Source organism: Lepisosteus oculatus, unplaced genomic scaffold (assembly GCF_040954835.1).
Source record: "Lepisosteus oculatus isolate fLepOcu1 unplaced genomic scaffold, fLepOcu1.hap2 HAP2_SCAFFOLD_269, whole genome shotgun sequence".
Classification (NCBI taxonomy): Eukaryota; Metazoa; Chordata; class Actinopteri; order Semionotiformes; family Lepisosteidae; genus Lepisosteus; species Lepisosteus oculatus.
This window is the reverse complement of record NW_027167803.1, coordinates 101160-125817: the sequence shown is the minus strand read 5'-3', so window position 1 is coordinate 125817 and position 24658 is coordinate 101160. Positions and strand designations below refer to the sequence as shown.

Below are 24658 nucleotides of genomic sequence, written 5' to 3'. Positions count from 1 at the left end.
TAATGAAAACGATGAGTAAAATGTGAAGTAAACCACTGAAGGACGGTTCCAGATAAGCCAACCTCAAACTCAAGCCTGTGTAACAAAACAGAGAGGTCAACCGTGTCAAAGGCAGCTCTAAGATCTAGAAGCACAAGCACTGTTGCATTCCCCACATCAGTAGCTAAGAGAATATCATTTACGACTCTCGTTAATGCAGTTTCAGAAAGCAGACTGAAATTTCTCAAGTATATTATTTGAATCCAGATACGATTGACATTGGGCAACAACTATTCTCTCAAAACTTTTAGATTGAAATGGGACCTTTGAGACAGGCCTGTAGTTGTTAAGAACTTGTGGATCCAAATTTGACTTCTTAAGGAGCGGTCTAACAACCGCTACCTTAAATTGATCAGGTACAACGCCTGACGCAAGCGATGCATTCATCATACTAATTATAGGTCCTGCCAGTCCTTCAGGGGAATCTTTGACTAGCTGAGTGGGGATGGGATCTAGCGAACAGGTGGTTGACTTTGTCTTACGTCTGTGCTCATGAGTCCACCATAAGAAGAAATCTGAACAGGAGTGGTGATCATGCGAGGTCACCACGGAGGAAACTACTGCTCTCCCCCCCAAAAAAACCACCACTGCCCCTCTCAAGTTTGCTAAAGACCACATGGATGTTCCACAGCAACTCCTGGAACAATGTTCTGTGGACAGACGTGACAAAAGTTGAACTTGTTGGTAAATGTGCACAGCATTATGTTTGGAGATAACAAAACTCTGCATACCAACTCCAAAACCTCATCCCACCTGGGAAGCATGGCGGATGCTGAGGTTTGTTGGATATTGAGGTTTTTGTCAATAAAGGAGGTTCCACTAGCTCCTTAATATAAGGGTTCACGTACTTTTTCCATCAATGACCTTGATTGTTTAAACCATTTGGTCAATAAAGAAACAGCAATGTCAAATGTTGGGCGTGTGTTGTTTGTGAAATCAGACTCTCTTTATTAATTATTATGACTTAGATAAAGATAAGATCACATGTTAGGAGCCATTCATGCAGAAATCCACATCATTCCGAAGGGCTGTTTACAAAAGTTTTTCTCCCAACTGTATGTGAGAGAAAAGAAGAGACGCTCACTGAGTAAGGTGGGGTTGTAGCTTTGCAAATCAAAAGGACATTTGTACGCTCAAAATGGGACAGGAGCACCCCAGATGGTACTCAAACCCACAATCCCTGGCTTAGGAGGCCAGTGTCTTAGCCATTAGGCCACTGCGCCACACTGGGTGAGGTCGATCATGCTGATGAAGAGCCAGTTTTTTTTCCTTTGCTTTTTCAAAGGGATCCCCAAAATTAGGGAAGTTAGGCAGCAGAAGGTTTACTGTGACCTGAGAAGCATCCAATCACGGTGGTACATACACACACGCTCTCACTCATCTGAGCTACACGGCTACCAAGATGATCTCAGTTGCGCCGAGCTGGTACGGAACATATTGAACTCATCGACGGCGAATTGTCTCTCAGACAGGCTTTTCACCTCTGAGCTCCCTGACTGACAGTAATCAGCTAGGTAGTGAAACAGTCAGCTGCTTCTAAGCCTTAAACAGCTGCATCTCGGCGCTTCCACAGAGAGATGATTTGAAAGCCAAACATCGCCCATTGGGAACACCTTACTATCACTAGTTTAAGAGACTCTTAAGGTCTTGCAGAGGTGCCTGTCTAATAGCATGCGCTTCGCAAGCTATAGGTGTTTAGGCTGAGGCAGAATGCCTGTTAACAAAATGTTTTTCTAAAGGGGCCTCGCACTCTTTTCCAAGCAATGGTCACCATCCCCACCGAGTGTCACAATGTAGTCATGTCCTAGGACATCACCTGTTAGTCTCCATTTGTCTGCCACCAACACTTTAGGTTACGGGGTCACAACCGCACCCCAAAGACCAGAGGAGCCGTTGTCGTTCTGGCGGCGCAGATTGGGCTGAAGGTGGGGCGCTTGAATCTCGCTGTTGGAGGCCGTCTGAAACTGACCCAAGCCTTTCCCTTGAATTAAATGTAAATAAGAAATGAACCCCAGATGCATATGGAATCAATCAGCCGTTTCAGAGACTGCTCCAGAGTTTACCTTGCACAGATGCGCAAAGATTAATGATGGGGGTGCACGCTTCCAGGCGTCTTACAACTGTAGGGACTGATTAGAGACAATTCGTAGCTTGTGCTCATTTCCCTCTATTCCCCGTGTTGCAGTGGTAGGATGACGTAAATTCCTGCTTCGACACGTAACGGCATTATAATCAAGTGCAGGAGCTGAGGGCTTTAGTTTTGTTTCGTTTTCCATGGCGTTCGTAAGCGCGCAAATCAAAGGCAATTCCTGCGTCTAACACGAATGTAAATGCTTTTGAAAGTGCAGTGTGGTGCAGCTTGTAAAATCCTTGTCCACATTTTTGGTTTGTTGATGTTTTTTCTGTCTGCCAAAGTTGCATTTTGACATCCGGACTGGGGGACTTTATCATTTGAACGTGAAGCCAGCCTTAAACCCTCTGAGGCGTGTCTGTCTGCCGGCACGAATCTTGTGAAAGGTATTTTTTTTAACGGAGAGCAACTTTAAAAAGGTTTCCGCAGCCAAATCGCAGTCCGTGTTTGATTATAGGAGGAATGCGGCGGCGGCGAGCTCGCATTTGTCGTGCTCGAGTGGTTAAGGCGATGGGCTCGAAATGCGTTGGGGCTTCCCCGCGCAGGTGCGAAACCTGCCGACTCCGGCGTCTGCCGCACGTCGCCTTGTGCCTGCGCGGCAGAGGCGAAGTGCCGCTTTTCCTTTCCTGGTACTATAACAACGCGAAATCGCTTGGACCCGCTGCCATGGAAATCAATTCTTCAGATAACTACACATTTTGCGTTCGCACCTCTGGTGCTCTACTTATGCCTTTGAAAACCTAATGAATAAAGCTGAAAGAACCGACACGATATGTAGGTGCTGGTAAAGCACGCAGTAAAGAACTGTTAACAGCAAGGGTTTCAGTGGGTTAACTGAGGAGAAGGCGTGATCGCTAATTGTTGACTTTTTATTTGGTGTTAGAAACACTCTTACTGTGCATGATGTGCAACAAATGTAGCCACAGAAATTGCATCACGCTTTCATGTATGCTATTGCAGACACCAACGTTGCCTAGATAGAAAACCGAAATAGCCGTGGGTTTGCTTGCTGGTCTGAAGGATCTCTCTTCGAATCTCTATCATTTGTCAATGGAAGTAAAAGGCGCTGCAATCTCATACGTTCAGAATCAAACCCGCAGCTATTGTTCGACTTTATTTCTTGACTAATTACAACTGAGTGTCGCATGAGCAGTTACATAAACTTGTCTGGTATATTTGAACACAAATGCCGTTCTTCAATTAAAACTAACAGTACATTGTCAGGGACATTCAGTTCTATACAAACAAGAGACAGACAAGAGAATATTTCTACCGTTCATGTGGACTACGTGTTGACTTACTGATCGGAATAATTGAAAAGTTCGGGCTCATAGCCGATGCAGTGCGTGCTAATTAGAACAGCAACGCTGAGCTCTCAGCACCGTACTGAGCCCAGGTGTTTTTCTGAAGCTCTCAGGTGCAGTTCATTTACATGAAGGAAATCTCTTACTGGGTACGATTACAATGCAGTAAGTAGCACAGACTACTTAGGGAGTAGCCCCATGCGTTTAAAAACGACCCGAGCCAGGCAGGAGTCGAACCTGCAATCTCCTGATCTGTAGTCAGACGCGTTATCCATTGCGCCACTGGCCCTGGTGTGACACTGCAGGACTGTAACCCAGTGAGATCAGCACTGCACCTAGTAAAATATTACCCCCGGTCCATTCTTTTCCAAAAGTGAGAAACACCTGTTTTCTACATTTTGTCTGTTTTAAAACCATATCTCTTTAAACCAAACCAAGACTTTGTCTTTTGCACTGATATTCTGATTCATTTCGATTTCAAAGAAAAAAAAAACATTATCTTCCAAAGCATCATAAAATTGTCCATTCTTCCAGACTCTACTTCTCTCTTGTAGTAGTACAGCAGACCTTTCCAGGTGAGCAGATCACAGAGTCCGAAATATGCTTCCTCCATCAAGCAAAGTACCTGAACATGACTCTGTCTTCATAAAAGCGCCCCTGTAATAAAGAAATTAAATCCGAAATCAAGAGGGCAGTTGCCTACTGAAGTTCAAGAAGTCATCAATTTTAACCCAGCAACACATTAAAGGCTGCATCTATACAAGTACGATTCTAGAAATGCTCACCAGATTACGTTTTAAGAAGGAACTGTGCCTCAGGTTCCGCCGAGATCTTAACTCGGATGGCAGGATTCAGAGTCCGGAGTGTGGACTGATGGCGCACGGAGGGTCCATATACTGTGGATCCCTCAGTGATCTTCCGCGTGTTCAAACCGCCAGCGTGTGACTCCCCTGTCCCTGTGACCTCATTGCTCTGCTCTCGCCTCTGTGCAGCTGAGCCCGACTCATGGTAAAGTGGAAAAAAATATGCCCTCATCGTGGGATTTACTCTGGATCGAGGATAGATGTCACTTTTTTATCGTTGAACAGGATGTATGTGATGTGGCGACTAGGTTCAATATTGTATCCTTTTAAAAGATTAAGGACTGGGGTGAGCGTGATTTACCACCCTTTCAGCTAAGAACCCGACATGAGCACCGTTTAAGCTGCATAGACTCGGTCGTTTAACTCTTCTCCATTAGCAGGGTTAAGGTTAAAGAAAAAAAACATTGCTGACTTCTTTTTTTTTGCCAGCCGCTAGCGCTGATTAGCAATGTTTGTATTTCATGTTTTGCAAGTTCCATCCATTTTAAGAAAAACAAGTCGCGTTAAAGACAGGAAATGAATACTTGCATTTAATTAAGTCTAGCCGTAGGCGGTTGTCTGTAAGGACCAGTTCTGTTCGAGAAGACAGAACAAAGAAGGCACCACTGGGATTCGGACTCAGGATCTCCTGTTTAAGAGACAAGCGCTTTAACCAACTAAGCAACGGCGCCCCGGTAGTGTTGTCCTTTTGCAGCCACTTGGACACACCACTCAGACACATCTGCATTCGGTGTGTGCTCCGCCTGCTCGCTGAGCAAGTTGCCACCTTTACATACAATAGCAACATCGACACCAAGAGAAAGGATGACAAATGGCTTTTATCTGGAACTTTTCATGTCCAAGGAGCTCAATGTGCTTTCTGTGTACAACAGGGCCACTGAACTCCACAATGGCCACTGAACCACAGCAGTGGCTTGCTGGCTTGACATCTCCCAAGGAAAATGTTGAAATCGCATGTGGAACAGGAAAAGGACCCTTGAGTACGAGGGAAAAAAAAGAAAAAGATCATCTGGAGCGCGCCAACCCATGTCTGGACAGCCCAGTTTCATCGACGAGGTGGCCGAGTGGTTAAGGCGATGGACTGCTAATCCATTGTGCTCTGCACGCATGGGTTCGAATCCCATCCTCGTCGCTCTCTACGTTTGATGTTGGCTCTCCTTTTGTTTGCTCCAGTACTAGAGCCTTACATTTTCTAGCGGTGGCTGAACATGGTATAGTAGGCTAACGTTGGTATCGAGCAGTGGTAGTAACAGTATTTACGTGCCGCTGCTGCCAAGTGGCTCTGGGTTGAGACCGCGTTTTCACTTACTTGCAGCACAAACGGAGAAAGCGATTTTTGACAGTCTCTCGAGAGACTGCGCTAGGTGTTTAGGGATAGACTTTGTCAGTTCCCCCTGGGATGATGGCCTCTCAAATAGTTTGTGATTCCTCTAGACGTTTATACAGTAGAAGCCTGCTTCGTGGCTTAAATCCAAGCTAAGGAAACGAGTTAGAGGTCTGATGCAGAACTGCGAATTCAATGAAGGGGAACACTACAGTACATTGCACTGTATGTGTGAGGAAAGCTGCCCCCTTCTGTTCCTTGTCGACCGAACAGAGGACTGTAAAGGATACCGCCAAGAAACTTTAGGATGCTGGTTGGAATCCAGCTCCAAAGAAGCCCCTTTGGGTGTTATGTAATCAAAAAGTAAGAACAGAGAATCTCCCTTTGATCAAAAGCGCAACAGAACTGTTTTCCGTGGAGCAGGTTTCAGACCCGTAGACCTGTTTTATTTGTAGGGCAGGGCGCATTCCCAAACGCGAATCTCCTGTTTTAGAAATGCTTTGGGCGGCGTGAAGTGAAAATAAGAAGTGGGCTCCAGATGCACATGGAAGCAATCAAGTGTTTCATCCGAGCTGTTTCAAAGACTGCTCAACAGCTTTCCTTTTACAGAGGCCCAACGATTAATGATGGGGGTGCACCCTTCAATGTGCCTTACGACTCTAGGGAGTGATTGAGACGATTCGTAGCGTGTGTTCATTTCCCTCTATTCCCCATGTTGCAGTGGTAAGATGACGTAAATTCCTGCTTCGACACGTAACGGCGTTATAATCAAGTACAGGAGCTGAGGGCTTTTGTTTTGTTTCGTCTTCTATGGCGTTCGTAAGCGCGCAAAACAAAGACAATTCCTGCGTCTAACACGAATGTAAATGCTTTTGAAAGTGCAGTGTGGTGCAGCTTGTAAAATCCTTGTCCACATTTGTGGTTTGTTGATGTTTTTTCTGTCTGCCAAAGTTGCATTTTGACATCCGGACGGGGAGACTTTATCATTTGAACGTGAAGCCAGCCTTAAACCCTCTGAGGCGTGTCTGTCTGCCGGCATGTATCTTGTGAAAGGTTTTTTTAACAGAGAGCGACTTTAAAAAGGTTTCCGCAGCCACCTCGCACTCCGTGTTAGATTATAGGAGGAATGCGGCGGCGGCGAGCTCGCTGTAGTCGTGGCCGAGTAGTTAAGGCGATGGATTTGAAATCCATTGGGGACTCCCCGCTCAGGTTCGAATCCTGCCGACTACGGCGTCTGCCGCACGTCACCTTGTGCCTGTGCGGCAAAGGCGAAGTGCCGCTTCTCCTTTCCTGGTACTATAAAAATGCTACATCGCTTGGTCCTGCTTCCATGGAAAGCAGTTCTTCAGGTAATTCTACTCTCTTACCAAAGCTGTTAGGTTCCTTTCCGTGGTGAGATGGGTTGTCATGCAACGCTGCCACATAGTGCCGACAGACAAGTGTGTTGCGGGAGAAGAGAAAAGTGTTTGAAGATTTAAGAGTGTCTTAGGTGGAGCCAAAATCAAGTGTCACAAATGCAAGTGGGAAGATTTCCAATGTTTAATATGGTCAAAATAAGCGGAAGTTACCAGCTGGTCCGGCACAGTCTGCCATGCTTTTGTCATATACTGTAAAGTGGTGTGGAACTGGGTGTCGAACTGGAGCCTCACCATTTGCATATGTGAGGCTCCAGTTATACATCGAGTGTCACATTAAATGACAAAAATGAAGAGAGTTAAAGCACCTGGAGAGGTTTTCTTACAACTTTTGAGCTGACACAGTTTTGGAAAATGTTTCCTTCACGGTGCACTGAACAACATAGGCAGCCAAGAGTCTCCAAAACAAAACAGAATGGACAGATAGGAGAAAATTCCCACTCATCCTGAAGTTCCCAAAATCCAGCACTGAGCGTAAACAAAGTGTCTAAGTAGCGTGGGAATGCTAACCCTAACCCTAGCTGGAGTTTGAGCAATCAGGCACTGAGCGTAAGAAGATGAGTCAAAGTAACGTCTAATCGGATTAGTTTCCTTAGAGCTGGTTCAGAGTTTGCTCAAGAGTTTACCTTTCACAGATGCGCAAAGAAGAATGTTGGGGGTGCACGCTTCAAGGCGCCTTACAGCTGTAGGGAGTGATTCGAGACGATTCGTGGCGTGTGCTCGTTCCCATATACCGTACGACCCGGGGTGCAGTGCTAGGATGACGTACAATACCGCTTGGGCACGTAACGGCGTTATATGCAAGTGCAGGACGTGAGGGTTTTCGTTTGTTCGTTTTGTTTTGCTCTGCTTTGCTTTGTTTTGCTTTCCATCGCGTTGGTAAGAGCGTAAATAAAAAGGCGATTCCTGTGTCTACCACTAATGTAAGAGCTATTTCAAGTGCGACGTGGTGCGGCTTTTCAAATGCTTGTGGGCATTTCTCTGTTGTTGATTCTTTTTTTGTGTGTAACAAAGTGGCATTTTCATGTCCGGACGGGGAGACTTTATCATTCCGACATGAAGCCACCCTTAAGTCCTCTGAGGCGTGTCTGTCTGCAAGGCTTGTATTTTGGAAATGTTTTTTTGAAACGGAGAACGACTTTGAAATAGGCTTCCGCCGGCGCCTCGCGATCCAGGTAAGATTGTAGCAAGAACGCAGCGGCAGTGGGGCTTGCTGTAGTCGTGGCTGAGTGGTTAAGGCGATGGACTATAAATCCATTGGGGTCTCCCCGCACAGGTTCCAATCCTGCCGACTACGTTGTCCGCTTTCAGTCGGTGTGTTTCGGCACAAGCAAAGAAGCGCGCCTCTTTGCTGTTCCTGGTGGTTTTAAAACGCCCAATCGCTTGTACCCGCTGCCTTAGAAATAAGTTCTTCAGCGTCCGCAAATGGCATTTTGCAGCTGGAAGCAGATGTCGACGCGTTTTGCACAGAGCACCAAAAAGCGTCTTTTTTGAAGGCCCAGGCACTGAGCATTGGTGGTTCAGTGGTAGAATTCTTGCCTGCCACGCGGGAGGCTCGGGTTCGATTCCCGGCCAATGCAGTGGCTTTTGCACCGAGCGGCTCCATCACTTGCATCCCCTTGCAACTCGCAACTGAAAACCCACTGAAGCTAAGCAGGTGTGAGCCAGGTCAGTACCTGGATGAGGATGAGCTACAGGGAAAAACAAATCTTCCAGCTGGAAGCGGTGTTAATGGTGCTGGCGGGGGGGCGCTCACCCTGAGGTCTGTGCGGGTCCCAATGCCCCAGTATAGTGACGGAGATGCTGTGTTGTAAAAGGGCGCTGTCTTTTGGATGAGATGTAAAACCGAGGTCACAGCGCTCTGTGGTCATTCAAAATGACCACCAAAACCTTTGACAAAAGCTCTTGGTAACTGATGGTCTTCAATAATGCTTCTCCTTTAGGTACATTTTAAATCAGCTGAAAAATGCTGTGAAATGGGGGGGCACTTCAGGCCAGTGTAGGATTTGGGTTACAAGAACCATGAAACTGCACGAGAAAGCCCGTACACTGATTACACGGCTTTCTATTCAAAGGAGGACAAAAGAAATTCCCTGAGTTTGATTTTTTGCAGCACAGAGAGGAGCACTGTCGTGAGGCTGGTTAGCTCAGTTGGTTAGAGCGTGGTGCTAATAACGCCAAGGTCGCGGGTTTGAGCCCTGTACGGGCCAGGTCCAGGTCCCTGTTTGTGAAACAGGCAAATGACTGTCTCAGGGGCCCATTCCTCATTCTCAAGACACATGTATGCAGTATGTACACCGTGCATTGAGCAATAGGGACTGAATACACCACAGGTAAGGTTAGAAGTCATTCTGAGGTGCCACATGTGAGGGATACAGCTAGGCATCCGAAATGTAGGGTTTGAGACCCTTCAGGAGTACTGCATCCTTTGAGACAGACCTGTGCATGTTAAACAAATGATCATTTCTTTTGGCATTAGGGACTAAATATACTAAACATATGATGCTAAAATGTTATTTTCACATATATTAATGTAATAAATGATTGCTTATGCTTTATAAACAAATCTAATTAAAATAAAAGCTTAAGTTTTGTATTTATCTTGTACCATAGAACAAGATTTTCTTTGTATTTCAAGCCCACAAAGTGTCCAAATGACGCACTACATGATATAAGGAAGATTATCACATGCATATCGGTATTATCTTTCTTATGAAAATGCATTCCTTTCATTACCTTTTACTTTTTAAAATGAACTCAAATTGAGTATAATGTAATAATTTAAGTAGAATAGATTCTAATAATATAATGATCCAGTGTTTTGCACTACTTCACTGCTTCACTGCTCTATGCCATCTGGAAATAAATCCTCAGACTGCTTACTGCCCTGGGCATGTACCAATAAATTAAAGGAGCACATCTGTTTATCACTGCGTTGAAGCAGGAGACACACAGTCTCTGCAAACACATCCTAGATACAGTGTTCCAGCACCTTTGACCTCATCCAGAACGTATCATTTCTTGAAAGGGATTGCTGTCCGAATGCACATCTGAATCCCAAACAGAATCTCTAGTAAAATACGATCATTTGTGAAACAGGCAAATGACTGTCTCAGGGGCCCATTCCTCATTGTCAGACACATGTATGGAATGCTTTCACCGTGCATTGAGCAATAGGGATTAAAAACACCGCAGGTAAGGTTAGATGTCATGTTCTATGATCATTTCTTTCAGCATTAGGGACTAAATATACTAAACGTATGATGCTAAAATGTTATTTTCACATATATTAATGTAATAAATGATTGCTTATGCTTTATAAACAAATCTAATTAAAATAAAAGCTTATGTTTTGTATTTATCTTGTACCATAGAACATGATTTGCTTTGTATTTCAAGCCCACAAAGTGTCCAAATGTTCTATGATCATTTCTTTCAGCATTAGGGACTAAATATACCAAACGTATGATGCTAAAATCCTGAAAAAAGGATGTGCTCCATCTCGTCAGTAGATTGGATTCCAAAACTGATTTGGGTCAATATACATTACCTTTGAAATTAAAGTACAGTCTACTGTAGGGAACCATCAACTTAGAAAGCATTGGCCTTCCCTGGGGGTCAGGTAGGTGCAAAAGATAAACCTTTATCCTATCTTTATCTTAAGATAAGTGGCCAAGCAGTATTTTTCCAAGTTTCACCAAGCACATCATGTTGCCATAGTAGACAAAGTTCTATAAAATGTTAAATAACTTTTAAAAAAAGCATCTTGGTCTTACAGTACTGTACAAGGTGAATTAAACTGTCCCTGGTAATAAAAAGTAATTAGAAGCATCTCAGAAACTTTATCTCTAGAAACATTAGCTGTTTTATATCATGTAATTTAGTGTGATGTTGTCAGAATTCAAGGACATTATCACACACAGAAATTGGTTCAGTTAAATCTAAAAAACACAGCTAAACATGGGTTTAAATGTAACAGAAGTCTTACCTCTTGTCAAAAGATTTAATTCAAGAAGCGATGTAATAAATGATTGCTTATGCTTTATAAAGAAATCTAATTAAAATAAAAGCTTAAGTTTTGTATTTATCTTGTACCATAGAACATGATTTTCTTTGTATTTGAAGCCCACAAAGTGTCCAAATGATGCACTACATGATATAAGGAAGATTATCACATGCATATCGGTATTATCTTTCTTATGAAAATGCATTCCTTTCATTACCTTTAACTTTTTAAAATGAACTCAAATTGTGTATAATGTAATAATTTAAGTAGAATAGATTCAGGTAGGAAATATAGAGTCATGATGTTTATGGCTGACATCATTTCACATGGGTGAATTTTAAGCTAAGAAATAAAAACATTTACAATGAAGATACCATTGCTTAATTTTAAATGCCTTTAAAAAATAAATACCTCCTGAGAATAATTTGCCACTCCCAGATCCTTGGTAAGGTACTGTTTGAATCCAATCAGGAGAGGAGCATCCAGGGAGTGCTTTCTATAGAGTCCAGCTTGGGCCACTCTCTTCCGGCCTGCTGATACTTTTTAACTACTCAGGGCCTGTAAGGATATAAAACACCGGTTTAAACATTTTATACCTATAAGACAAATTAGAATTTTAGTAAAAAATTGATACATCTGAAAAATAAAAAGTCTTACTGCTGATAGAGTTCTTCAGAGCTCACATCTTCCCCTTCCTTATCCGCTTTTGTTTCAGTTTCTAGAGCAGCCTCTGGCATCTCTTCCTCCTGGACAGCGGCCTCTTGCTCAGGGCCGCTGGAATGCAGGTAGATTCTTTTCAACATGCTTTTACATAATATGTTGTAACAATGATTTCAAAAAGAAACTACAGAAGCCTTACAGATTAAAAATATCTCACCTTGCCAATGTGTCTTCAGGCTTCCCATGTACAAAAAGGCCCAAGGACTCTAGCAGTCTTACAACCACTATCCTGTTTGCCTCACCAGACACGATCTCTATTCTGTGGTAATCCACGATGACCCCGTTCTTCAGGTGATTCATCATGTCCTCCCTCGCCTGTTGAGAGGCCATCCTGATCTTTTCTGCCGTGGCGTGCTTCATACACGCCCTCTTCAAGTGAGCAGGAAGCTGATCAAGAGTATTCAGGCACATCTTGCACACCAGGGGAATCCTCGCGGGTTTCCTTTGAAAATAAATAATACCATCTGTGTATAGAAACAAGCTAAGACTGATTTCTTAAATTATCCTTAATTTTCTCTCTCATAGTTTGAGCATAATGATTTTATTGCATTTATATAAGAATTGCTCATTGCTCCTAAATAAATAATGGTTTCATAAAAAAGTGAACACTTACTTGGTCTCAGTCACAGACTTTCCAATAGAAGCCATTGTGGAGTTCAGCAACTGCAGGTCCTAGAAGTGGGGAAGGAATTTTAAAAGAGAAATTGAATTACAATACAGAAGGAATGGCTGAGGGATCACTGAAATATATATATACAAATTCCAAAGACTGAGTCCATATAGAAACAACTACCTTTCATTTTCAGTATAAGAAAAAAAAACATTATCTTCCAAAGCATCATAAAATTGTCCCTTCTTCCAGACTCTACTTCTCTCTTGTAGTAGTATAGCAGACCTTTCCAGGTGAGCAGATCACAGAGTCTGAAATGAGCTTCCTCCATCAAGCAAAGTACCTGAACATGACTCTGTCTTCATAAAAGCGCTCCTGTAATAAAGAAATTAAATCCGAAATCAAGAGGGCAGTTGCCTACTGAAATACAAGAAGTCATCAATTTTAACCTAGCAACACATTAAAGGCTGCATCTATACAAGTACGATTCTAGAAATGCTCACCAGATTACGTTTTAAGAAGGAACTGCGCCTCAGGTTTCGCCGAGATCTTAACTCGGATGGCAGGATTCAGAGTCCGGAGTGTGGACTGATGGCGCACGGAGGGTCCATATACTGTGGATCCCTCAGTGATCTTCCGCGTATTCAAACCGATAGCGTGTGACTCCCCTGTCCCCGTGACCTCATTGCTCTGCTCTCTCCTCTGTGCAGCTGAGCCCGACTCACGGTAAAATGGAAAAAAATATGCCCTCGACGTGAGATTTATTCTGGAGCGAGCCAGTGTTGCGCATAGCTGCCTTCAAAGCAGTTAACCCAGGTTCGATTCCCGGCCAACGCAGTTGCGAATGTTTTCAAATGCTGTCATGAGCCTTGGATTGTGACTAGCAAAGCGAAGCCTTTTGAAAGAGCTAAAGCACTGCAAAACGGAATTGAAGGAGAACCTTACAGGGGATTCTGAGCAGTGTCTGCATACATGCAGTCAGATAAAGGTGCCGAAAGCTTGAGCTACTCTCAATGTCATGCTGCCCTTCCCCGGAGTAAATCTGTTACATTGAAAGAATGCTTCTGGCAGGTTCAAAAAGGGACCCTTGTTAATTGGAGAAATCAATGATTTCGAATGAATTCTGTATGCGTTAAAAGACAGCTATACACAGAAAACACGCAGGACACTGCTCATGATGTTTCCCGAGCCGAAACACAGTGCGTTTTTCCAAGCCATTTGACAAAGCCCACCCACTGAAAACTGCAGCAGATCGTGTAAAGACGTTCAACTTTGTAACTACTGCACGCACAGGAAGCAGAATAAATTCCTCTTTTCAAACTGTCAAAGGTTTGCTTTGCGAACACTGCAGGACATCGCACAATCTCTTTTGAATGGGGACAAACGATTTCTTATGGGGCACAGTAAGTACAGACGTTTAAAAAGCTCCACTCATGCCGACGATGCAGCATGAAGAAGCGCAACCTAACGTTTGCATTCCTAGCAAATTCCTTTTATTTTTTGATAAATAAAGACAGTCTTGTTTAACAAACAACACACACAACATTTTACATTGTCAATTCAATTCAAATCAATGTATTTCTATATAGCGCCTTTCACAACAAGGTTACGTGCTGTCTCTTTGAGGCAGATGTTTAAATCCTCTGAGTTAAGTGCTGAAGTTATAGTAGTCCTATCAGTATTGTTGCCTCCGATCAACAGATCCTCATTTTTCTCAGAGTTGAGTAACAAAAAGTTTTCACACATCCAAGTATTTCCTTCCTTAATGCATTTAACTAAACTGATAATAGAAGAGTTGTCGTTTGGTGTAAACAAAATGTTTATTTGAGTGTCATCAGCATATGAATGAAAGTTCATATTATTTTTTCATATTATCCTACCTAGCAGCAGCATGTAGAGAGAGAGAGCAATATTGGTCCCAGCACTGATCTTCTGGTACCCCAAATTGAACTGGTGACATTGATGAAGCAGTACAATTATTAGATATTTGAACATAATGAAAACGATGAGTAAAATGTGAAGTAAACCACTGAAGGACGGTTCCAGATAAGCCAACCTCAAACTCAAGCCTGTGTAACAAAACAGAGAGGTCAACCGTGTCAAAGGCAGCTCTAAGATCTAGAAGCAAAGCACAAGCACTGTTGCATTCCCTGCATCAGTAGCTAAGAGAATATCATTTACGACTCTTGTTAATGCAGTTTCAGAAACCAGACTAAAATTTCTCAAGTATATTATTTGAATCCAGATATGATTGACATTGGGCAACAACTATTCTCCCAAGACTTTTAGATTGAAATGGGACCTTTGAGACAGGCCTGTAGTTGTTAAGAACTTGTTGATCCAAATTTGACTTCTTAAGAGCGGTCTAACAACCGCTACCTTAAATTGATCAGGTACAACGCCTGACGCAAGCGATGCATTCATCATACTAATTATAGGTCCTGCCAGTCCTTCGAGGGAATCTTTGACTAGCTGAGTGGGGATGGGATCTAGCGAACAGGTGGTTGACTTTGTCTTACGTCTGTGTTTATGAGTCCACCATAAGAAGAAATCTGAACAGGAGTGGTGATCATGCGAGGTCACCATGGAGGAAACCACTGCTCTCCCTCCCAAAAAAACCACCACTGCCCCTCTCAAGTTTGCTAAAGACCACATGGATGTTCCACAGCAACTCCTGGAACAATGTTCTGTGGACAGTGACAAAAGTTGAACATGTTGGTAAATGTGCACAACGTTATGTTTGGAGATAACAAAACACTGCATACCAACTCCAAAACCTCATCCCACCTGGGAAGCATAGCGGAGGCTGTACGGCTTGCAATCATCGAGGGACCGATGAATTCCAAGATGTATCAGGAAATTCTACAGCAGAATGTCAGGGTGTCTGCCTGTGATCTAAAACTCGAAAGACGCTGGGTCATGCAGCATGACAAAAACAAAGGAGTACATCAACAACAGAGTGGCTGAAACAATAGAAATTCCGTATTTTGGGATGGCCGAGTAAGAGTCCTGACCCCAATCCCATTGAAGTGCTGTGGCGGGATCTGAAGCAGGCCGTTCAGTGCAAGACATCTCCCAACTGTATGTGAGAGAAAAGCAGAGACGCTCACTGAGTAAGGTGGGGTTGCAGCTTTGCAAATCAAAAGGACATTTGTACGCTCAAAAAGGGACAGTAGCACCCCAGATGGGACTCGAACCCACAATCCCTGGCTTAGGAGGCCAGTGCCTTATCCATTAGGCCACTGGGGCGCACTGGGTTGGGTCGATCACGCTGATGAAGAGCCAGTTTTTTTTTTCCTTTGCTTTTTCAAAGGGATCCCCAAAATTAGGAAAGTTAGGCAGCAGAAGGTTTACTGTGACCTGAGAAGGACCGGCATCCAATCACGGTGGTACACACACACACGCTCTCACTCATCTGAGCTACACGGCTACCAAGATGATCTCAGGTGCGCCGAGCTGGTACGGAACATATTGAACTGATCGACGGCGAATTGTCTCTCAGACAGGCTTTTCACCTCTGAGCTCCCTGACTGACAGTAATCAGCTAGGTAGTGAAACAGTCAGCTGCTTCTAAGCCTTAAACAGCTGCATCTCGGCGCTTCCACAGAGAGATGATTTGAAAGCCAAACATCGCCCATTGGGAACACCTTACTATCACTAGTTTAAGAGACTCTTAAGGTCTTGCAGAGGTGCCTGTCTAATAGCATGCGCTTTGCAAGCTATAGGTGTTTAGGCTGAGGCAGAATGCCTGTTAACAAAATGTTTTTCTAAAGGGGCCTCGCACTCTTTTCCAAGCAATGGTCACCATCCCCATCGAGTGTCACAATGTAGTCATGTCCTAGGACATCACCTGTTAGTCTCCATTTGTCTGCCACCAACACTTTAGGTTAAGGGGTCACAACCGCACCCCAAAGACCAGAGGAGCCGTTGGCGTTCTGGCGGCGCAGATTGGGCTGAAGGTGGGGCGCTTGAATCTCGCTGTTGGAGGCCGTCTGAAACTGACCCAAGCCTTTCCCTTGAATTAAATGTAAATAAGAAATGAACCCCAGATGCTCATGGAATCAATCACGTGTTTCCTTTGAGCCGTTTCAGAGACTGCTCCAGAGTTTACCTTGCACAGATGCGCAAAGATTAATGATGGGGGTGCACGCTTCCAGGCGTCTTACAACTGTAGGGACTGATTAGAGACAATTCGTAGCTTGTGCTCATTTCCCTCTGTAACGCTTACGGCCGACAGGCACTGTGTAAGAGCCGGCGTACAAGAGCGGGTGACGTCACCGCCCTTCCCTGTGATAGCAGGACCACAGCTACTGGGCTGTGGAGCGATCTCTCTTTAGCTCACGGGGCTAGGTCGCTGCAGAGAGACGCGGAAGTCCCGGGTTTGAGCCTCCAGTCGGGATGGGGCCGACCAGATGCGGTAAGGGCGCCCGCCTGAGCCCCCGTTGCGTTACATCTCTATTCCCCGTGTTGCAGTGGTAAGATGACGTAAACTCCTGCTTCGACACGTAACGGGATTATAATCAAGTGCAGGAGCTGAGGGCTTTAGTTTTGTTTCGTTTTCCATGGCGTTCGTAAGCGCGCAAATCAAAGGCAATTCCTGCGTCTAACACGAATGTAAATGCTTTTGAAAGTGCAGTGTGGTGCAGCTTGTAAAATCCTTGTCCACATTTTTGGTTTGTTGATGTTTTTTCTGTCTGCCAAAGTTGCATTTTGACATCCGGACTGGGGGACTTTATCATTTGAACGTGAAGCCAGCCTTAAACCCTCTGAGGCGTGTCTGTCTGCCGGCACAAATCTTGTGAAAGGTATTTTTTTTAACGGAGAGCAACTTTAAAAAGGTTTCCGCAGCCACCTCGCAGTCCGTGTTAGATTATAGGAGGAATGCGGCGGTGGTGGGCTCGCTTTTGTCGTGGTCGAGTGGTTAAGGCGATGGGCTCGAAATGCGTTGGGGCTTCCCCGCGCAGGTTCGAAACCTGCCGACTCCGGCGTCTGCCGCACGTCGCCTTGTGCCTGCGCGGCAGAAGTGAAGTGCCGCTTCTCCTTTCCTGGTACTATAACAACGCGAAATCACTTGGACCCGCCGCCATGGGAAGCAATTCTTCAGATAACCACACATTTTGCGTTCGCACCTCTGGTGCTCTACTTATGCCTTTGAAAACCTAATGAATAAAGCTGAAAGAACCGACACGATATGTAGGTGCTGGTAAAGCACGCAGTAAAGAACTGTTAACAGCAAGGGTTTCAGTGGGTTAACTGAGGAGAAGGCGTGATCGCTAATTGTTGACTTTTTATTTGGTGTTAGAAACACTCTTACTGTGCATGACGTGTAACAAATGTAGCCACAGAAATTGCATCACGCTTTCATGTATGCTATTGCAGACACCAACGTTGCCTAGATAGAAAACCGAAAAAGCCGTGGGTTTGCTTGCTGGTCTGAAGGATCTCTCTTCGAATCTCTATCATTTGTCAATGGAAGTAAAAGGCGCTGCAATCTCATACGTTCAGAATCAAACCCGCAGCTGTTGTTCGACTTTTTTTTCTTGACTAATTACAACTGAGTGTCGCATGAGCAGTTACATAAACTTGTCTGGTATATTTGAACACAAATGCCGTTCTTCAATTAAAACTAACAGTACATTGTCAGGGACATTCAGTTCTATACAAACAAGAGACAGACAAGAGAATATTTCTACCGTTCATGTGGACTACGTGTTGACTTACTGATCGGAATAATTGAAAAGTTCGGGCTCAGAGCCGATGCAGTGCGTGCTAATTAGAACAGCAACGCTAAGCTCTCAGCACCGTACTGAGCCCAGGTGTTTTTCTAAAGCTGTCAGGTGCAGTTCATTTACATGAAGGAAATATCTTACTGGGTACGATTACAATGCAGTAAGTAGCACAGACTACTTAGGGAGTAGCCCGATGTGTTTAAAAACGACCCGAGCCAGGCAGGAGTCGAACCTGCAATCTCCTGATCCGTAGTCAGACGCGTTATCCATTGCGCCACTGGCCCTGGTGTGACACTGCAGGACTGTAACCCAGTGAGATGAGCACTGCACCTAGTAAAATATTACCCCCGGTCCATTCTTTTCCAAAAGTGAGAAACACCTGTTTTCTACATTTTGTCTGTTTTAAAACCATATCTCTTTAAACCAAACCAAGAGTTTGTCTTTTGCACTGATATTCTGATTCATTTCGATTTCAAAGAAAAAAAAAACATTATCTTCCAAAGCATCATAAAATTGTCCATTCTTCCAGACTCTACTTCTCTCTTGTAGTAGTACAGCAGACCTTTCCAGGTGAGCAGATCACAGAGTCCGAAATATGCTTCCTCCATCAAGCAAAGTACCTGAACATGACTCTGTCTTCATAAAAGCGCCCCTGTAATAAAGAAATTAAATCCGAAATCAAGAGGGCAGTTGCCTACTGAAGTTCAAGAAGTCATCAATTTTAACCCAGCAACACATTAAAGGCTGCATCTATACAAGTACGATTCTAGAAATGCTCACCAGATTACGTTTTAAGAAGGAACTGTACCTCAGGTTCCGCCGAGATCTTAACTCGGATGGCAGGATTCAGAGTCCGGAGTGTGGACTGATGGCGCACGGAGGGTCCATATACTGTGGATCCCTCAGTGATCTTCCGCGTGTTCAAACCGCCAGCGTGTGACTCCCCTGTCCCTGTGACCTCATTGCTCTGCTCTCGCCTCTGTGCAGCTGAGCCCGACTCATGGTAAAGTGGAAAAAAATATGCCCTCATCGTGGGATTTACTCTGGATCGAGGATAGATGTCACTTTTTTATCGTTGAACAGGATGTATGTGATGTGGCGACTAGGTTCAATATTGTATCCTTTTAAAAGATTAAGGACTGGGGTGAGCGTGATTTACCACCCTTTCAGCTAAGAACCCGACATGAGCACCGTTTAAGCTGCATAGACTCGGTCGTTTAACTCTTCTCCATTAGCAGGGTTAAGGTTAAAGAAAAAAAACATTGCTGACTTCTTTTTTTTTGCCAGCCGCTAGCGCTGATTAGCAATGTTTGTATTTCATGTTTTGCAAGTTCCATCCATTTTAAGAAAAACAAGTCGCGTTAAAGACAGGAAATGAATACTTGCATTTAATTAAGTCTAGCCGTAGGCGGTTGTCTGTAAGGACCAGTTCTGTTCGAGAAGACAGAACAAAGAAGGCACCACTGGGATTCGGACTCAGGATCTCCTGTTTAAGAGACAAGCGCTTTAACCAACTAAGCAACGGCGCCCCGGTAGTGTTGTCCTTTTGCAGCCACTTGGACACACCACTCAGACACATCTGCATTCGGTGTGTGCTCCGCCTGCTCGCTGAGCAAGTTGCCACCTTTACATACAATAGCAACATCGACACCAAGAGAAAGGATGACAAATGGCTTTTATCTGGAACTTTTCATGTCCAAGGAGCTCAATGTGCTTTCTGTGTACAACAGGGCCACTGAACTCCACAATGGCCACTGAACCACAGCAGTGGCTTGCTGGCTTGACATCTCCCAAGGAAAATGTTGAAATCGCATGTGGAACAGGAAAAGGACCCTTGAGTACGAGGGAAAAAAAAGAAAAAGATCATCTGGAGCGCGCCAACCCATGTCTGGACAGCCCAGTTTCATCGACGAGGTGGCCGAGTGGTTAAGGCGATGGACTGCTAATCCATTGTGCTCTGCACGCATGGGTTCGAATCCCATCCTCGTCGCTCTCTACGTTTGACGTTGGCTCTCCTTTTGTTTGCTCCAGTACTAGAGCCTTACATTTTCTAGCGGTGGCTGAACATGGTATAGTAGGCTAACGTTGGTATCGAGCAGTGGTAGTAACAGTATTTACGTGCCGCTGCTGCCAAGTGGCTCTGGGTTGAGACCGCGTTTTCACTTACTTGCAGCACAAACGGAGAAAGCGATTTTTGACAGTCTCTCGAGAGACTGCGCTAGGTGTTTAGGGATAGACTTTGTCAGTTCCCCCTGGGATGATGGCCTCTCAAATAGTTTGTGATTCCTCTAGACGTTTATACAGTAGAAGCCTGCTTCGTGGCTTAAATCCAAGCTAAGGAAACGAGTTAGAGGTCTGATGCAGAACTGCGAATTCAATGAAGGGGAACACTACAGTACATTGCACTGTATGTGTGAGGAAAGCTGCCCCCTTCTGTTCCTTGTCGACCGAACAGAGGACTGTAAAGGATACCGCCAAGAAACTTTAGGATGCTGGTTGGAATCCAGCTCCAAAGAAGCCCCTTTGGGTGTTATGTAATCAAAAAGTAAGAACAGAGAATCTCCCTTTGATCAAAAGCGCAACAGAACTGTTTTCCGTGGAGCAGGTTTCAGACCCGTAGACCTGTTTTATTTGTAGGGCAGGGCGCATTCCCAAACGCGAATCTCCTGTTTTAGAAATGCTTTGGGCGGCGTGAAGTGAAAATAAGAAGTGGGCTCCAGATGCACATGGAAGCAATCAAGTGTTTCATCCGAGCTGTTTCAAAGACTGCTCAACAGCTTTCCTTTTACAGAGGCCCAACGATTAATGATGGGGGTGCACCCTTCAATGTGCCTTACGACTCTAGGGAGTGATTGAGACGATTCGTAGCGTGTGTTCATTTCCCTCTATTCCCCATGTTGCAGTGGTAAGATGACGTAAATTCCTGCTTCGACACGTAACGGCGTTATAATCAAGTACAGGAGCTGAGGGCTTTTGTTTTGTTTCGTCTTCTATGGCGTTCGTAAGCGCGCAAAACAAAGACAATTCCTGCGTCTAACACGAATGTAAATGCTTTTGAAAGTGCAGTGTGGTGCAGCTTGTAAAATCCTTGTCCACATTTGTGGTTTGTTGATGTTTTTTCTGTCTGCCAAAGTTGCATTTTGACATCCGGACGGGGAGACTTTATCATTTGAACGTGAAGCCAGCCTTAAACCCTCTGAGGCGTGTCTGTCTGCCGGCATGTATCTTGTGAAAGGTTTTTTTAACAGAGAGCGACTTTAAAAAGGTTTCCGCAGCCACCTCGCACTCCGTGTTAGATTATAGGAGGAATGCGGCGGCGGCGAGCTCGCTGTAGTCGTGGCCGAGTAGTTAAGGCGATGGATTTGAAATCCATTGGGGACTCCCCGCTCAGGTTCGAATCCTGCCGACTACGGCGTCTGCCGCACGTCACCTTGTGCCTGTGCGGCAAAGGCGAAGTGCCGCTTCTCCTTTCCTGGTACTATAAAAATGCTACATCGCTTGGTCCTGCTTCCATGGAAAGCAGTTCTTCAGGTAATTCTACTCTCTTACCAAAGCTGTTAGGTTCCTTTCCGTGGTGAGATGGGTTGTCATGCAACGCTGCCACATAGTGCCGACAGACAAGTGTGTTGCGGGAGAAGAGAAAAGTGTTTGAAGATTTAAGAGTGTCTTAGGTGGAGCCAAAATCAAGTGTCACAAATGCAAGTGGGAAGATTTCCAATGTTTAATATGGTCAAAATAAGCGGAAGTTACCAGCTGGTCCGGCACAGTCTGCCATGCTTTTGTCATATACTGTAAAGTGGTGTGGAACTGGGTGTCGAACTGGAGCCTCACCATTTGCATATGTGAGGCTCCAGTTATACATCGAGTGTCACATTAAATGACAAAAATGAAGAGAGTTAAAGCACCTGGAGAGGTTTTCTTACAACTTTTGAGCTGACACAGTTTTGGAAAATGTTTCCTTCACGGTGCACTGAACAACATAGGCAGCCAAGAGTCTCCAAAACAAAACAGAATGGACAGATAGGAGAAAATTCCCACTCATCCTGAAGTTCCCAAAATCCAGCACTGAGCGTAAACAAAGTGTCTAAGTAGCGTGGGAATGCTAACCCTAACCCTAGCTGGAGTTTGAGCAATCAGGCACTGAGCGTAAGAAGATGAGTCAAAGTAACGTCTAATCGGATTAGTTTCCTTAGAGCTGGTTCAGAGTTTGCTCAAGAGTTTACCTTTCACAGATGTGCAAAGAAGAATGTTGGGGGTGCACGCTTCAAGGCGCCTTACAGCTGTAGGGAGTGATTCGAGACGATTCGTGGCGTGTGCTCGTTCCCATATACCGTACGACCCGGGGTGCAGTGCTAGGATGACGTACAATACCGCTTGGGCACGTAACGGTGTTATATGCAAGTGCAGGACGTGAGGGTTTTCGTTTGTTCGTTTTGTTTTGCTCTGCTTTGCTTTGTTTTGCTTTCCATCGCGTTGGTAAGAGCGTAAATAAAAAGGCGATTCCTGTGTCTACCACTAATGTAAGAGCTATTTCAGGTGCGACGTGGTGCGGCTTTTCAAATGCTTGTGGGCATTTCTCTGTTGTTGATTCTTTTTTTGTGTGTAACAAAGTGGCATTTTCATGTCCGGACGGGGAGACTTTATCATTCCGACATGAAGCCACCCTTAAGTCCTCTGAGGCGTGTCTGTCTGCAAGGCTTGTATTTTGGAAATGTTTTTTTGAAACGGAGAACGACTTTGAAATAGGCTTCCGCCGGCGCCTCGCGATCCAGGTAAGATTGTAGCAAGAACACAGCGGCAGTGGGGCTTGCTGTAGTCGTGGCTGAGTGGTTAAGGCGATGGACTAGAAATCCATTGGGGTCTCCCCGCACAGGTTCCAATCCTGCCGACTACGTTGTCCGCTTTCAGTCGGTGTGTTTCGGCACAAGCAAAGAAGCGCGCCTCTTTGCTGTTCCTGGTGGTTTTAAAACGCCCAATCGCTTGTACCCGCTGCCTTGGAAATAAGTTCTTCAGCGTCCGCAAATGGCATTTTGCAGCTGGAAGCAGATGTCGACGCGTTTTGCACAGAGCACCAAAAAAGCGTCTTTTTTGAAGGCTCAGGCACTGAGCATTGGTGGTTCAGTGGTAGAATTCTCACCTGTCACGCGGGAGGCTCGGGTTCGATTCCCGGCCAATGCAGTGGCTTTTGCAGCGAGCGGCTCCATCACTTGCATCCCCTTGCAACTCGCAACTGAAAACCCACTGAAGCTAAGCAGGTGTGAGCCAGGTCAGTACCTGGATGAGGATGAGCTACAGGGAAAAACAAAGCTTCCAGCTGGAAGCGGTGTTAATGGTGCCGGCGGGGGGGCGCTCACCCTGAGGTCTGTGCGGGTCCCAATGCCCCAATATAGTGACGGAGATGCTGTGTTGTAAAAGGGCGCTGTCTTTTGGATGAGATGTAAAACCGAGGTCACAGCGCTCTGTGGTCATTCAAAATGACCACCAAAACCTTTGACAAAAGCTCTTGGTAATTGATGGTCTTCAATAATGCTTCTCCTTTAGGTACATTTTAAATCAGCTGAAAAATGCTGTGAAATGGGGGGGCACTTCAGGCCAGTGTAGGATTTGGGTTACAAGAACCATGAAACTGCACGAGAAAGCCCGTACACTGAATTACACAGCTTTCTATTCAAAGGAGGACAAAATTCCCTGAGTTTGATTTTTTGCAACACAGAGAGGAGCACTGTCGTGAGGCCGGTTAGCTCAGTTGGTTAGAGTGTGGTGCTAATAACGCCAAGGTCGCGGGTTTGAGCCCCGTACGGGCCAGGTCTAGGTCCAGGTCCCTGTTTGTGAAACAGGCAAATGACTGTCTCAGGGGCCCATTCCTCATTCTCAAGACACATGTATGCAGTATGTACACCGTGCATTGAGCAATAGGGACTGAATACACCACAGGTAAGGTTAGAAGTCATTCTGGGGTGCCACATGTGAGGGATACAGCTAGGCATCCAAAATGTAGGGTTTGAGACCCTTCAGGAGTACTGCATCCTTTGAGACAGACCTGTGCATGTTAAACAAATGATCATTTCTTTTGGCATTAGGGACTAAATATACTAAACATATGATGCTAAAATGTTATTTTCACATATATTAATGTAATAAATGATTGCTTATGCTTTATAAACAAATCTAATTAAAATAAAAGCTTAAGTTTTGTATTTATCTTGTACCATAGAACAAGATTTTCTTTGTATTTCAAGCCCACAAAGTGTCCAAATGACGCACTACATGATATAAGGAAGATTATCACATGCATATCGGTATTATCTTTCTTATGAAAATGCATTCCTTTCATTACCTTTTACTTTTTAAAATGAACTCAAATTGAGTATAATGTAATAATTTAAGTAGAATAGATTCTAATAATATAATGATCCAGTGTTTTGCACTACTTCACTGCTTCACTGCTCTATGCCATCTGGAAATAAATCCTCAGACTGCTTACTGCCCAGGGCATGTACCAATAAATTAAAGGAGC

At 44.6% G+C, this 24658-nt stretch overlaps 9 non-coding genes across 9 annotated transcripts; 6 read left to right on the top strand and 3 right to left on the bottom strand.

Annotated features, from left to right (window-relative positions):
- Positions 1-3690: 3690 nt before the first annotated feature.
- Positions 3691-3763, bottom strand: trnac-aca (transfer RNA cysteine (anticodon ACA)). Its single transcript has one exon. It is a non-coding gene; the product is annotated as a tRNA-Cys (tRNA).
- A 1624-nt stretch (positions 3764-5387) lies between these two features.
- Positions 5388-5469, top strand: trnas-gcu (transfer RNA serine (anticodon GCU)). The gene has a single exon. It is a non-coding gene; the product is annotated as a tRNA-Ser (tRNA).
- A 1340-nt stretch (positions 5470-6809) lies between these two features.
- On the top strand, positions 6810-6891 carry trnas-uga (transfer RNA serine (anticodon UGA)). The gene has a single exon. It is a non-coding gene; the product is annotated as a tRNA-Ser (tRNA).
- A 1400-nt stretch (positions 6892-8291) lies between these two features.
- On the top strand, positions 8292-8373 carry trnay-aua (transfer RNA tyrosine (anticodon AUA)). The gene has a single exon. It is a non-coding gene; the product is annotated as a tRNA-Tyr (tRNA).
- A 7215-nt stretch (positions 8374-15588) lies between these two features.
- Positions 15589-15661, bottom strand: trnar-ccu (transfer RNA arginine (anticodon CCU)). Its single transcript has one exon. It is a non-coding gene; the product is annotated as a tRNA-Arg (tRNA).
- Positions 15662-18352: 2691 nt separating this feature from the next.
- On the bottom strand, positions 18353-18425 carry trnar-acg (transfer RNA arginine (anticodon ACG)). Its single transcript has one exon. It is a non-coding gene; the product is annotated as a tRNA-Arg (tRNA).
- A 1624-nt stretch (positions 18426-20049) lies between these two features.
- trnas-gcu (transfer RNA serine (anticodon GCU)) lies at positions 20050-20131 on the top strand. The gene has a single exon. It is a non-coding gene; the product is annotated as a tRNA-Ser (tRNA).
- Positions 20132-21471: 1340 nt separating this feature from the next.
- Positions 21472-21553, top strand: trnas-uga (transfer RNA serine (anticodon UGA)). Its single transcript has one exon. It is a non-coding gene; the product is annotated as a tRNA-Ser (tRNA).
- A 1695-nt stretch (positions 21554-23248) lies between these two features.
- trnad-guc (transfer RNA aspartic acid (anticodon GUC)) lies at positions 23249-23319 on the top strand. Its single transcript has one exon. It is a non-coding gene; the product is annotated as a tRNA-Asp (tRNA).
- Positions 23320-24658: the final 1339 nt, after the last annotated feature.